Source organism: Dermochelys coriacea, chromosome 9, assembly GCF_009764565.3.
Source record: "Dermochelys coriacea isolate rDerCor1 chromosome 9, rDerCor1.pri.v4, whole genome shotgun sequence".
Taxonomy (NCBI): Eukaryota; Metazoa; Chordata; order Testudines; family Dermochelyidae; genus Dermochelys; species Dermochelys coriacea.
Genome location: NC_050076.1, coordinates 12,807,880 through 12,822,622, shown reverse-complemented (window position 1 = coordinate 12,822,622; position 14,743 = coordinate 12,807,880). Strand labels below are relative to the sequence as shown.

General features: G+C 43.0%; 1 protein-coding gene across 10 annotated transcripts in view; it reads right to left on the bottom strand.

The window, feature by feature from the left end:
• Positions 1-14,429, bottom strand: part of TBL1XR1 (TBL1X receptor 1) — a 178,271-nt gene extending 163,842 nt beyond the window's left edge. For 4 of the 10 annotated variants that reach the window (XM_043491677.1, XM_043491676.1, XM_038415491.2 and 1 more), the window contains exon 1: positions 13,871-14,112. The gene's annotated coding sequence lies outside the window, so the exon portion shown is untranslated. Of the gene's footprint in view, positions 1-13,870 lie in introns of all 10 variants that reach the window. The other 6 variants (XM_038415488.2, XM_038415492.2, XM_043491679.1 and 3 more) reach the window with 6 other exon arrangements.
• Between the last annotated feature and the right edge of the window lie 314 nt (positions 14,430-14,743).

The window sequence follows — 14,743 nt, the reverse complement described above, 5'->3', positions numbered from 1 at the left end:
ATTTATGTTCAGTAATTCTATAATAACTGCATTAGGAATCCAAAAAACTTACTGTTGATGCTGTAATGAAACTACAATAATATTTTACAACTTATCTGTAAGCCACCAAAAGAAGTCATTTAACAGTAGACTATAGTGGCTGCTCACAAAGGTGCAGATTTCTCAGCTGAAGGCACGTCAACATGAAGTCAACAGAGCTATGATAATTTACACCAACTGAGGATCCATATCTTTCCAAGCATCCTAATAATACACAGTCGAGAGCTGTCACAATTTAGGGCACAATTTAGGTGAAGGCTATAAAACATACTGGAAGCATCTATGTTTAATAATTCAGACAAAATATTTTGGGGCGTGAGGGGGGGGGACACTATATGTCTCAACCCAGATTGTGGACTAATGACCTGCAAAATGTTATTCTAAGGGCTTGTCTACACTTACAGCTGTGCTGCTGTAGTGCTTGGTAAAGATGCTTCTTATGCCGAGGAGAGCTTCTCCCATCAGCATAGGTACTCCACCTCCCCAAGAAGCACTAACTATGTCGACAAAAGAAGCCCCCCTTCCCCGAAGTCCCCACCACAACTCTGCCCCCAGGGGGAGCAGGAGGGGTGCGAGGTGTGGCAGGGGCTAAGAGCAGGGAGTTGAGGTGCCAGAGGTGTGCAGGGTGCAGCAGGGGACTCAGGGCAGGGAGTTGGGGTGTGGAGTGCAGGAGGGGTGAGGGGTCCAGGGTGCGGCACGGGGCTCAGAGCATGGGGTTGGGGTGCATGAGGGGTGCGGGGTGTGGCAGGAGGCTCAGGGCAGGGCATTGGGGTGTGGGGTGCAGGAGGGGTTTGGGGTGCAGGCTCCGGCCCAGCACCACTTAGAGTGGCTCTGGAGTGGCAGAGGTGCCTGCCTGCCCTGGCCCCATCCCTGACCCCACTCCCACTCCGGGAAGCAGCCGGAACCATGTCCCTACAGCCCCGGGGGAAGGGGAGGTGCAGAGAGCTCCGTGCGCTGCTCTTGCTGCTCCTCCAGCTACCTCCCCCGAAGCTTCCACTGGCTGCGGTCCGCAGCCAATTGGAACTGCGGGGGGGGGGGCGGTGCCTGGAGGTGAAAGCAACACACAGAGCCCTCTTCTCCCCTCCTGGCCGCAAGGACTTGCTGCCAGCTGCTTCAGGGAGCGGCGCAGGGCTCGCGGCACCACGGGGGATAATCCCGCAGGCCGGATCCAGTTCGCGGGCTGTAGCTTGCACACCCCTGACCTGGGGGTGGGCACAGGGAGCTTGGCGGACCATAGGAAATAGCCCCACTGGCCACGTGCTTGAGACCCCTGGTTTAGAGGGACTTATGTCGGTGGGAGTCAAATTTATGTGAACACACTTCCATGGCTAGAGATTGACGAAAGGCAGCTTACATCAACCTAACCCTTTAGTATAGGCCAAGCCTCAGAAATGAAAAAAACAACAAAATAATAAATAAAATTACTGCCAGGCAGAGGATCCAATCCTTCAGTTCTTACTCAGGCAAAATTCCCATCAATTCCAATGGGATTTTTTACCTGAATACGACTGCCTGATTACACCCAGAGACTTTACATGCCAAGTTTCTGGCTGGAGCAAGCTTCTACATTATATACTCCTGAATATGGAAGTTTGTAAGTGGCAAGAGTGCGGTATTGCAACAACAGTAATCTATGTAGAGTCTATGACCTATTGGCGGCTAGTGATATTTTTATGTCATGTGTTGACACTGTCTCTGCACCAGAAAGCTTACAATTATATTTTAAATACGTTCAAGTAAAAACCATTTTTACTGCCTTCTTTCAAAGTACATCTTATTTTCTCTCCTGTGATGGTTGTGTATATTTCAGAGAAAGGCACACACTCAACATCAGAAAAGGTTTTGCTAGGTTTATGACCTATCAATTTTTCCCCCTTTTATTTTCTTTGGTTTCTGGACAACTACCCATCAGAAGTGGTCACTTTCTCAAGATTAAACATTAAGCAGAGTATTCCAGGCATTACTGCACTTCCTGGACACAGACTGTGGGCCCTTTGGAGACGATCCTCCAACATTATAGCTGCAATTCCACAAATTGATCTTTGCTGGTTGAGGCCCATACTAAAGGAGTCAGTTTACAGACTTCAGTTTCCATGGTCAAGTTCTACAACACTTAGAACAATGGGGCACCAATCCTGATTGTGGCTTCTAGATACTACCATAATACAAACTAAGTGAGACTATGACTGAATTCATTATGGCTGACTTGACTTTTGTTGCTTTAAGTCAGAACCTGAATGTCACTTCTTAAACAATCCTTATGCTAAAAAGCATGGGACTAAACTGCTCAAAAAAGAAAAACACCAAAAGGCTTTCATTTAATCCAGTGCAGCTTTTGAAATTCCTACTAAGGTCCCAGCTAACTCCCATTAAAGTCTCCTGTTGACTTTAATTGGAGTTGGATCAACCCTTAGTGCCAGAAGGGATGTTTATTTTTATTAAATAAAAGACATTACCAAAAGTAGCCAACTCTGTTTCCTTTCATAGCTGCCCCACTCCACATCTTAGTCTCTGCGCATCAGCATACCATCTGCAACACAGGCTGCTGAATGAAACTTACTAATGTCTCCAGTAAGTTTCAGTCTGCAACACGCAATGAAATTAAACAGCATGACACAGTGCAGGAAGAATGCCCGATTTTGCTGTCTTTACACACAGCAAAATTCCCATTGATTCAAAGACTGCACAAGACCACTTCCACATGCATAAATTGGACTGGGGAAGAGAGGGCAGATAAGTTCGGGGAAGGAGAGAAGACAGAAAGAGTAGGGCAGAGAAACCATACAACAGTAAACAGAGCATAAGGTGAGAGGACAGTTTTGTCTTAAGAGTGTCAAATACAAGAACGGCCAGGGAAAGCCTTTATATTAACAAAGAAATACAGGAAAGACAAAATGATAACAGGAAATGAGAGAACTGAGAGAAAAAGGCAGAAAGGGGGTGGTGGAAGAAGTGAATGAGGCTGAGGAAAAGAACAGAAAGAAATGTAAAATGCCAAGAGAGACATGGAAGTTTTAGGTCTATTAACTTCATTTTATTTATTCATTCATTTATTCAGCAAACAATAGAAAGCTCATCACTGGCAGATGGCAAATGGGGGTGAGTTTTGGGGAGAGACAGAAATGAAACAACATTTTGCCACAATGTTTTTGCTGGGTATGTAATGGTTTTATTTGGGGTTTGTTTGTTTTGGGGGGGGGAGGCAGGGAAATGAGGGATGGTGTTAATTGGCACAGAAGTAGGTATATGTCTTTCCGAAAAAGAGAAAAAAAAAAAAACTTTAAAGCTTTAATATTAAGTCTAGATTCTCCTGGAATAAGCAATGTGTGAACAGAAATTGGTGTGTTTCAAAACCAACATTACACTGACAGGCTTTTGCCATTTATACTACTGTCAAAGCAAGTAAAGTGCAAGTCATTTTTCATTCAGTCTCTCCAAATCAAATCACAAAAGTGCTGTCTCTCTCTTTTGTACTATGAAAAAACACGAACTACATATTCCAAAATGCAGTAGTTAGACATGGAAAAGGGATGGGAAGCTCAACTGAACATGCTAATAAATGCATACACAAACAGGATTTTACAAATTCCAGTGACATGCCTGCAAGTTTTTCAGTTCTTCAGTGGGGTCCAGCTGAAGACTGTCCCTTAATGTTAACAGTTTTGGTAATTTAAAATGACAAAAGCAAAACATCTCAGCCCATATAACAGAAGGACTAGTACTAACAGATATCCGATATGCTAGGTGACATACCAGCTCAGTCTGTGGTATGGAGCCACAGTATTAAAAAAGTTAGTCAGAAAGTAGATAATATATTTGTAAGTTATTGCCCCCTCCCCATTTTTCATCTAATTTTTTTAAAATCCTTTGATGAGCCCTAGTCAATATAAACAACATCCAGAAAGTTACTTTTTTACTTCATACTCCTGAGCAATCAACATGCCTCTCTCTCAGGTGATGCCTAACCAATACTGATCAGGCCAGGACCTCGGGATAACACTGCTTGCTTGATGTTTGTCCTCTCCTGTTTTAAACTCAAGAATATTCAGTGGAAATAGCTAGTAATAGCCACCTGACCCACCCAGAGAACGCGGGTTTGTTAGCCTTTGGGGCATGTAGTAAGGCCTATCTGTTCACCCATAAGATAGAATCATAGGATCACAGGACTGGAAGGGACCTCAAGAGGTCATCTAGTCCAGTTCCCTGAACTCATGGCAGGACTATCTCTTGACAGGTGTTTGTCTAACCTGCTCTTAAAAATCTCCAATGATGGAGATTCCACAACCTTCCTAGGCAATTTATTCCAGCGTTTAACCACTCTGACAGGAAGTTTTTCCCCAACGTTGAACCTAAACCACTCTTGCTGCAATTTAAGCCTATTGCTTCTTGTCCGATCCTCAGAGGTTAAAGAGAACAATTTTTCCTCCCTCCTCCTTGTAACAACCTTTTCATTGAATCACAGAATCACAGAACATCAGGGTTGGAAGGGACCTCAGGAGATCATCTAGTCCAACCCCCTGCTCAAAGCAGGACCAATCCCCATTTTTTGTGTACTTGAAGATGAAAAGTGGATGTTATTTATGGTGCATGGAAAGCTCAATGGGGCTGTTGAATGGTCTGAGTATGCAAGGTTTTTTTGATGGTGGAGAGTCTTTGAGAGTCTAAGATATAATGAATACAGCATGTACAGAGTAAGAAAGCTCTGAGAACTTTGCATAGGTACTTGATGAACTGGAATAAATAAACCTTATAAAAATAACCTAATATGGGGAGACACTGGAAGAACCAAACAACATGGATTTTGCCAACATGAAGCACATAAATGCAAGGATATTTCCAGTAAGGCACCCAAAGACATTTTACAATCTACACAAGTAGCAGATGCAATAATGAAAAGATGAAGGTGGGGTCTACAACTCACCAATGTACGAGCAAATTGTTTCCAGTAATGGTGAGTGAGTGTCCTTGAGATAAAATTGTTGGTTTATGTTAATCTTTAAATTTAGCAGCAGATCTCTTTTTGTGCCACATCAAACCTATCTAAAACTGCTTGGTGGGCAATTTCTTTGGAATTTATAGCCTGAGTGGTATTTCACTTTAAAACATTGAGCTTATGTTGCTATAAACTCTTTCTGCTTACACAGTGCAATGAATTCAGAATTGAAACAAGAAATATCAAAGAATTGCTACATGTAGGTGGGTTACCACACACCCAAAATGAAAAGAGAATCAAGTGCTATCTCTACACAATTAGCCTGTTCAAATCAAGGTGCAGCCTGTTTCTGTAATCCATATCAGGGTGTTATATTAGCAGTTAGAAACAGCTAATGTGTTGCTACCATAATATATGTTGTTACCATAACTCAGAGGTGGGCAAACTCTGGCCCGCAGGACGTCCTGCCCAGCCCCTGAGCTCCTGGCCCAGGAGGCTAGTCCCTAGCCCTCCCCCGCTGTTCCCCCTGCCCCGCAGCCACGCCGCTGCGCAGGCAATAGGCCTCCGAGCTCCTGCCGCTCTGAGCGGCATGGTAAGGGGGCGGCAGTGGCGTGCACGTGACGGTGCAAGGTTGAGTAAGGAGTCCCGGGGGGCAGTCAGAGGACAGGGGGAGGTTGGATAGGGCATAGAAATCCTGGGGGGGTCTGATGGGGGTGTGGATAGGGGTCAGGACAGCCCAGGATCCCACCCCCATCGAACCCCCATCCCCTGGGGGGCAGTTCGGGGCCAGGGGGTCCCAGGAGGGGGCAGTCAGGGGACAAGGAGCAGGGGGCTTGGATGTGTTGGAGGTTGTGAGGGGGACAGTCAGGGGCAGGAAGTGGGAGGGGGTGAATAGGGGATGGGGCCAGGCTGTTTGGGGTGCACAGCCTTCTCTACCCGGCCCTCCATAAAATTTCACACCCCGATGTGGCCCTCGGGCCAAAACGTTTGCCCACCCCTGCCATAACTTGTTTGGCAAGCTGTTTATCAATGCTGATGTCAAATGTTTCTCTGCCTTTTGCATTATCTACATCTGTGCAGTGAATTTGAAAAAAAAAAAATATTAAAAAAGTCACTACAGTATTAAATTTGAAAATACACTTGAAAAATAGGATGTGAAAGGTTCCTGCAGATAACCACAGCAAGTTCTGTATTTTTGTAAAAGGACATTCCAAGTAAAATCTAGGTTTAAAAGCTTTTATTTAGGGATATGTGTTTATGTTAAGACTCCCAGCAGGAACCTGTGCAATATAATAAGAATGTTGACATCCATACAAAAATTAGCTATGATTCATTGTTTAATAGTAGTAGTCTCTGTACAAAACACTGCAGACAGAAGGATTTATTGCCAAATGGAGAGCCACCAATACTTCCTTTAACCTCATATGGGACAAATAATGCTCAAGAACTTCTAAACCTAATTTTTGTCACTGACCTCCTTTACCACCCAAAACCTAGACAGAAAAAAAATTAATGCAGCATCAAAACTAAATTCTCCCAACAATTTTTGGCTAAACCTCAAATAGAGAGAGTCATCTTCTTAGCTGAGCAGATTTGGAATGTGGTATTGATATTTTGGTGTAGGAATTCAGATCACTCAGAGTTGGGCCAACAGTATTCTCCATTGAAAGTCAATGACAAAAATGCATTTGCTCCAATGGGGCAGAGGCTAGGCCAACCTAAAAAAAAAAATCCTGCCTTTGATATCTATTTGTACAGGGAAACAAATACTTTTAGAAATCATCCTGATAGACAAACATTGACTGGCCTCTCCAAAATGAGGGACAAAAGGTAACATCTTCAATTTCACTCCTCAGTCAGGCCACCCAGCATCATTCTGGCACTAAGTGCCTTTCAACACAGTCCCTCAACTTTCCCTGCTCAACTCTTCCTTTTGAGCCACTGGGGTATTGACATTCACCTCAAGTGCATCTGTGTTTGCAAGAATCCCCAGCTCACTGGATTTGGTGATGATAGGTTGCCCATCTGAAGAACGTGAACTTTAACGTTGCCTGTTTGAATGTCAAGGGAACACAACATATTCAAAAAGTTAAATTTAGGGTCTCTCAAGGCTGAGGTCTACAGTTTTCATGTCAGGCACAGTACTTAGCAGTACTCACCAGTAAAGTGAAATTTTATTTCTCCCCTTGAATAAGGCTCCAGAAATATACTGTGTTATAAGAAAAGGAGTACTTGTGGCACCTTAGAGACTAACAAATTTGAGCATAAGCTTTCGTGAGACTGTGCTATGTAGTTTCAATCCATTGCCAACAAACAATGCAACTGCATATGTAAAAGAAAAAAAAAGTTTCCATAATCAATTTGGTAGTTTTAATTCATAAAATCTACAACAGTGTGATGTCAGTGGGAGTTCAACATGAGCTTTAAATGCAACTTACACTACTGGGGAGGTGATTAAATCATTCTGCAGCTCCACCAATGGGTTAAAAGCAGCACTAAAATCAGCTGCAAAAACAGCTGCTTGCCTGCCTCGCCAGAGGGGGTGGGGAAGGCTAATACACAGCTCCAGCAGACCAACTAAAACGTCCAGCAATGCAGTTCCAGCTATCCAAAGTAATATTCCAAAATGCTTGCTTATGGCAGACAGGTTATTTGGAGTTTCTCCGTAATGCAGTACATAGAAAAGAGGCTGAACTGGATTTTGGATCATAAAAGAAAACAAAACAAACAAGACACCCAGGATGTTCTGTGGATTATTTTGAACGTTTACAGCTAGACATCAATATCAATCAGATCACTCTTTTGCAACATAGAGGGGAAAAAATTACAACAATGGAATAAACACTAAATTTCAAGTCACAGACTGCAGAGGGGGAAGTAGTCTTTCACTATCATGACACCCATCAGAAATAGTACTTATAGCCCGAACTGAAGTTTGCAAAAGCCAGTGAAATATACATAGGACTTGATTTGCAGAGAGGCTAAGCACACAGAGCTCCCACAAATTTCAAAGTGAGCTAAGGGGGCTCAGCCGCTGAAAACATGACCGTCAATGTCTACCCAAGATTTTCTCTTTTCCAAGCAAAGGTGTTAATTCATACTCTTAAAAAGAAAAATTAAATGCATTAAGCAGCTTCACGGTATAAGATCATCTTTTCAGATGTCAAAACTAGGATCTGTCAGGATGGCTCAGTAGTTGCATGGAAAACCTCAAAAGAAGAATGAGTGCTCCATATTGTGATGTTGGTGACTCAGTAAGCAGAAATCTTCCTTTCAAGTCAGTCCTGACCTAAACCCCTTCAGTATGTTTTTCAGCCAACGACAGTACCAGTTCACCTTATCTGTACAAGCACACCACTTCCCATTTAACTGTACATTCCATAATGCCACTTGGACTGGTTCACATCCAATTCCTGCCACCAGATCACAAGCCCAGAACAGAGGTTCATTACGAAGAGCCTAAAGAGTCTCACAAGAGCGTGAAGTAGCAGTACCAGTATCGAAATCACTGTTTTAGGAGGCATCAGGCATTATGATGCTGGAGGTCTTTCAGAGATAGTTAAAACTAAACTTCTGACCATTCATAGTCATTAAAAATCCCTTGGAACTTTTTGAAACCAACTTCGGCCTTGTCTGAACTATGAAAAAAGCGTGATCTTAACTCGAGTTAACCAATGCAAGATGAAATCCAAGTGAATACAAGGCAGAACGTAGTTTTGATACGAGTTAACTGGTCGAGTTCAAGACCAGGCTCCCTGATGGCAGGTCAAGTTCAAGACAACCAAGAAGCCTGGTCTTGAACTTGACCAGTTAACTCACACGAAAATTACCAACTGCCTTGTATTCCCTTGGATTTCATCCCACATTAGTTAACTGGTGCGAAGAGCACACCTTTTTTCATAGCGAAGACACAACTTTCAAATATTCCAGCAAAAATTACCTGACGTACGTGGTGGCCTATTTTTGTGATTATATCACAGTGACATTCTTCCATTTTTCAGAACATCACTTCATTGTATTGCCCATTTTTCTGAGTTAAAATAACTCCGTTAACTAATTTTTTATTTTGTAATAAAGGCATAAGTACCTAGGGTTATGCCTACAAGGGACCATCAAATCTTATTCTTTTTGTGACTGTTGTTCCTGTTCTATTAAAAAAAAAAAGTGGTTTAAAATATTTGACTATTTTTGACATTTGACCAATATTTCACCAGTTAATTGACCAATTATTTTTGCACCAGTCAAATGCCCAACCCTGCAGACTCTCCTGAAGCTTCATCTGGGTAAGACATTTTCAACTTATTATCTTGCCATATTTTATCTCACAGGGGCTACATTTTCATGATGAGTGAAGCAGTCCCCTGTCTACCTTGTTTGAGATCTTCGGATGAAACATGGTCTGTGAAAAACCAGTTATCTCTAAGTTTCTTTATAGAAACTAAGATAATTGAAATAAAAGAACAACGCACTGAAGTGTTCAGAAAGTTGCACATGGGGAAGCCAAGATTTTTGGTGGATCCTGAGCCTACAACAGGAAATCATAAGTAGTTATTCCTTTTTCAGCTATTCATTTGAAGATGTGATATTTTATACTTAGAGCCCTACCAAATTCACAGCCATGAAAAGCGTGTCACGGACCATGAAATCTGGTCTTCCCCCACCCCCATGAAATCTAGTCTTTTGTGGGCTTTTACTTTGTACTATAGGGATTATACCAGGGAGATCAGCATTTCTCAAATTGGGGGTCCTGACCCAAAAGGGAGTTGGGAGGGGTCACAAGTTTATTTTAGGAGGGTCACAGTATAGCCATCGTTACTTCTGTGCTGCTTTCAGAGCTGGGCAACCGCAGAGCGGTGCTGTTGGCCAGGTGCCCAGCTCTGAAGACAGCTCCCCGCCAGCAGCAGCACAGAAGTAAGGGTGGCAATACCATACTATGCCACCCTTACTTCTATGCTGCTGCCTTCAGAGCTAGGCGGCTCGAAAGTGGTTCCTGCTGACCAAGGGCCAAGCTCCGCAGAAGTAAAGGTGGCAATACCAGCCATGTCATCCTTACTTCTGCGCTGCAGCTAGTGGCGGCACTGCCTTCAGAGCTGGGCTCCCAGCCAGCAGCCACTGCTCTCTAGCTGCCCTGCTCTGAGGCAGCGCCACCACCAGCTGCTGCACAGAAGTAAGGGTAGCAGTATCACACATATACAACCTGCAATAACCTTGTGGACCGCCCCCCCCCCCCCCCCACACACACACACATGCTCCTTTTTGGTCAGGATCCCTACAATTACAACAGCATGAAATTTCAGATTTAAATAGCTGAAATCATGAAATTTACAATTTTTAAAATCCTATGACACTGAAATTTACCAAAATGGACCATGAATTTGGTAGGGCCCTATTTATACAGCAATGCTACACAGGAACAGCCTTATTTATTCAACAAGTGGTTATTCAAAAGGTCCACTAGTCATGTCATTCACCTTTTAATAATCTGTATGTTTATTTTACACTCCCTCACTCACCAGATACTAGTTCAGATGCATTTTTACCATATCTATAGAAATAATCAACAAGCAGTAAATATATTTTTTTGGTAGGAATTAATTGTACACACCAAAAAAAGTCCTCTCTCTCTCACACACACACCCCCCAATATAGTTTACAGAAATTATAGTTTAGACCCTGATCCTGCAAACACTCTCTTGATCAACTTTATGCACATGTACAGAACCCTAAGGCGGTCACTGATGTGCTTAAAATTAAGCATGTGCATTGTATTTGCAGAATTTCTGACTTCCGTATGGGTCTATCCAGGTGGAACCTCTTGTAGGACTAGGTCTTAATTTGCTTCTATAACATGTATAATAGCGGGCATCTGACTTGAATGTGAACTCCTGTGTAAGTAACCATTCAATTTACTTTACATGCACTTGGATCTGTTCTTCCTTATTGAAAAACTTAACTGAAAACAAAGTGTATGTATATACACACACACACACACACACACTATATATATATTTCATGTTTTGACCATTTCAACTTACTCCATCCAGCTCCTCACGTTTGTAGGATTTAACAATGCTCTCTACCATCACATCTATCTGAGCGGTAATGATTACAAAGTCACAAGTTAAGTTTTACAATACTTAGCACTTACATAATGCTTTATAACTTCACAGCAATGTAGGAAATATCAATCATTGGAAGAAAAAACGATAAGCGGCATTTGTAATTTTCTGAAAGAATATGTAACAGTTTTTAAGGGGGAGGGACCTTGAGCAGCAAATAGATCTAATAATTTTGATCAGCATTTATTACTCTCAACGAAGCAGAGGAACATTTAAATGAACAAAATCAACTGTAAACTCTTGTATATTCTAAAATTACTAACCCAAGTCCCAACTACTCTTACATGTTTAAGTTGTATTTCCTTCCTCTCCCCCTTCCCTTATGGAGTGAATGCTAAATATTTTCCAGGTGTTCAGAATACTATTTTAGGAGACCTGCCACAAAGTTCCCAAGATACAATCCCTTATGAACCATGTGGTCATGGAGACAAGTCTGCACTTCCCTAACTAACAAAATTTAAGAGACTACCTGAGACTACACTCTCATGATCTGTGATTACGAATAAAATACAGTGTTATTTCATTAGATCTTGACAAAAAGAAAAAAAAAATCACTTTGGGAAACCATAGAATGTTTATTATTATTTACATAACACCGACAGCGTACTAAGCAGATTTACCTTGACAGTAAAGCTTTTTTTAAACCTCAGGCTCTGATCCTTCAAACATCTAAACACATGCTTAACTTTAAGCTCATGAATAGTCTCATTAAAACCAATGGGACTACTCTTGTGGTTAAAGTTAAGCACCTGCATAAGTGTTTCCAGGATCTGAGCCTTAATAAATTTGAACTATATGCTGAAAAGATGAATATGGAGATGTCTAAACCAAGGCCAGATATCTGAGCTTTTCTAAAGTTCACTGCACAATCAAGGCCCAAAACTTGGACAGCCCTAAAACTTCAGGCATTATTCAAAATCCAAACATGAATTCTGCCAGTAGCACTTTTCTCTAGATAGGCCCTACCTAAAGCCCAAAGTCAGTATCCAGAGAGCATGGCCCATCTATAATAAAGACCCTTCCTTTGTCTTTGTCCTCAAATATATACTAGATCAGTAAGGTATCAGCAATCAGGCTCAGCTAATTTTTATGTGACAAGACTGAATTTTCCAGATCATGACTCTTTACCTCCCATGCTTTAACAGCAAAGAATGAGTATATTTTGTGATCTCTTCCATAAATCAGTTAAGTCTTGATTTATACAGACAGCAAAATGAGGATGTTAGGTACATCTGATAGTAAAAACTCTATGAGCAAACTTCACTCTGCAATCCTACACAGCAACCTACAGATAAAACTTTATCTTGAAAACGCAACATGCAATCTCAAGCAACAAGACTCTGCCATGAAGCACAACTCTCTCTCTCTCTCTCTCTCAATAAAGAGACTATTATCTTATAAGTTTTCCTTATAAAGGAATTTGGTGATGAAAATTTAACTCACATGGAACAACTTCAACATACAATTTAACATTACATTAATTAAATGTAATTAACATTACTACATTAAATGGTAGAATGAACTACATATTTTGTATTTACAATGGATAAATATATTCAATTAACAGCACAGAAAAATACATAACTTAGGCATCAAGATCTTTTCAAAATATATAATACACAGAACAAGATTGCCTGCTTCATTTTGAATATTTGATACTATTAAGTTTAAAACACACACATACAGCCCATTAACGGGTATAAAGGCTTATTTCCATAAACTAAGGCCCATGTTTTGTCTTTTACATGTGGCCCTTACCCTGTAAAAGAAGATGTGATCATGTTCCTCCCAGAACTTAACAGGAAACTGATCAACAATAAAACTTTGGCCCTTTACACTTTTAAAACAAAAAATTACATCTACAGATATTTTCTTCTTTTAAATCCAGGGCTACATCTCCAGGGGAGTTAAACAAAAAGGAAACACACCCCTCTAAGTTACAAACGAAAACAACATACACAGTTGAAAAGGAAATTTAAAAAAAAAAAAAAAAAAATCACACAGAGAAAAGTGTGGACACAGATTCCCCTCCCCCATTCCAGCATGAGTTCAGACACAAGCACATTTCTCCCCAAGCTTTTCTTAACATTATATATTGCAGACACAAACCATAAACCGACTGCAAAATAAATACAGACCTAAGGTCACACTTTGGGGTGGTCTTCCCCTCCCCCCCCCCGGTTTTAGGAGGCAGTAAATATGCACGGGGGGTGGGGGGAAGATTCTTCTCCTTCTTTACAAAGATCAGCCTAAAAATAGGCTATAAACCAGCCTGCCTCATGATGGCTCCTCGATTCAATTTGTGCAAATTTCTTTCTCCCCCCCCCCCCTTAAAGCCTTTAAAATCAAATCCAAAAGAGGAGAAAGGGGGAGGGGAAAAACAAGAAAGGGGGGAAGAGGGGCAAGAAAGGCCCCCCCCCCCACGAGCTTTTAAAAGAGGTGCCATGTACAATTAAAACCACCAGCTCCCAAAAATACATGTTTTGTTTTGTGGTTTGTTTGGTTTTTTTTTTTTTTTTAAAAAAAAAGGGGGGGGGGGAAGAACCCAGTTGAAAAATAAAGACAGGTTACACTGGGGCCCATCCCCCATCCCAACTAGCACAGACAAACACAGCTCCCTCCCCCCCCCCCAGCCCTGATCACTTCCCCAAAGCCCTCCCCGCCCCCCACCCCAAAGAAGCTCCATAATAACCCCCCCCCTCGCCTTGGATGCACTTGATGCAGCCCAGGAGAGGTTAAATGCTGGTGCAAAACACACACACACACCCCAAGTCCTTACCTTGCAGTTGATGGCTGAGTGGCTGCTTTTGCCCTCCCCCCTTTTCCTTTGCAATGGAGGCAAAAGAAATGCACCCTGGGTTTCCTCCTCTTTACCCAGCTAGAGGCACATACCAGCGCCCTCTCAGCTGAGGTGCCCCACTCCAAGCAAAAAAAAAAAAAAAAAAATAGAAAAAAAAACAAAACAAAACAAAAAAAAAGGGGGGGGGGAGGGGAGGGGAGGGGGCGAATGACCAGCCACCAAAGCGCGCTGTGATATTCAATTATATCCCAAGCCAGAGGGGGGGGAGGGGAGGGGAGGGGAGGGGGGCAGGGCTGAGAGATTAAGTCCCGGGGGGGGGGGGCGGGGGGCGGTAATCTCTCTCTCTCTCTGTGTGTGTGTGTGTGTGTGATTGAGATTGAAGAGGAATCGAGGCAAATGTACAAGCTGTTACTAAGGGAAGGAGCCAAACGGTTCAGAGCAGCCAACGGCTCTCAGACACTCCGCGCTGGGGGGGGGTGGCCAGCCGCACGGAAATGGGAGAGAGACCGGGCTGGGGGGGGGGAGGCCGGGCGGCGGCCGTGGCCCCGCACCAGCCCCGCCGTAAGGGGAGGGGAGACCCTCCCCTTTTCACACCCCCTCCCCCACCCACCCACCCACCCACCCACACACACACACACACACACACACACAAAGCCACCGGGAGGGTGCAGAGCGGGAGATTGGGGTTCCCGGGGCAGGGGAGAGAGAGACCCCCCCCCTTTCCTCCCCCCCCCCCCGCCTTCCCTGTCACACCCCTTCCCAGCACCTTGCAGCAAGGCCATGTGGCCAAGCAGGGCTCCTGTATTATGATGCACTGTGCACCCCACCAGCTAAGCAAGCAGGAGGAGTGGG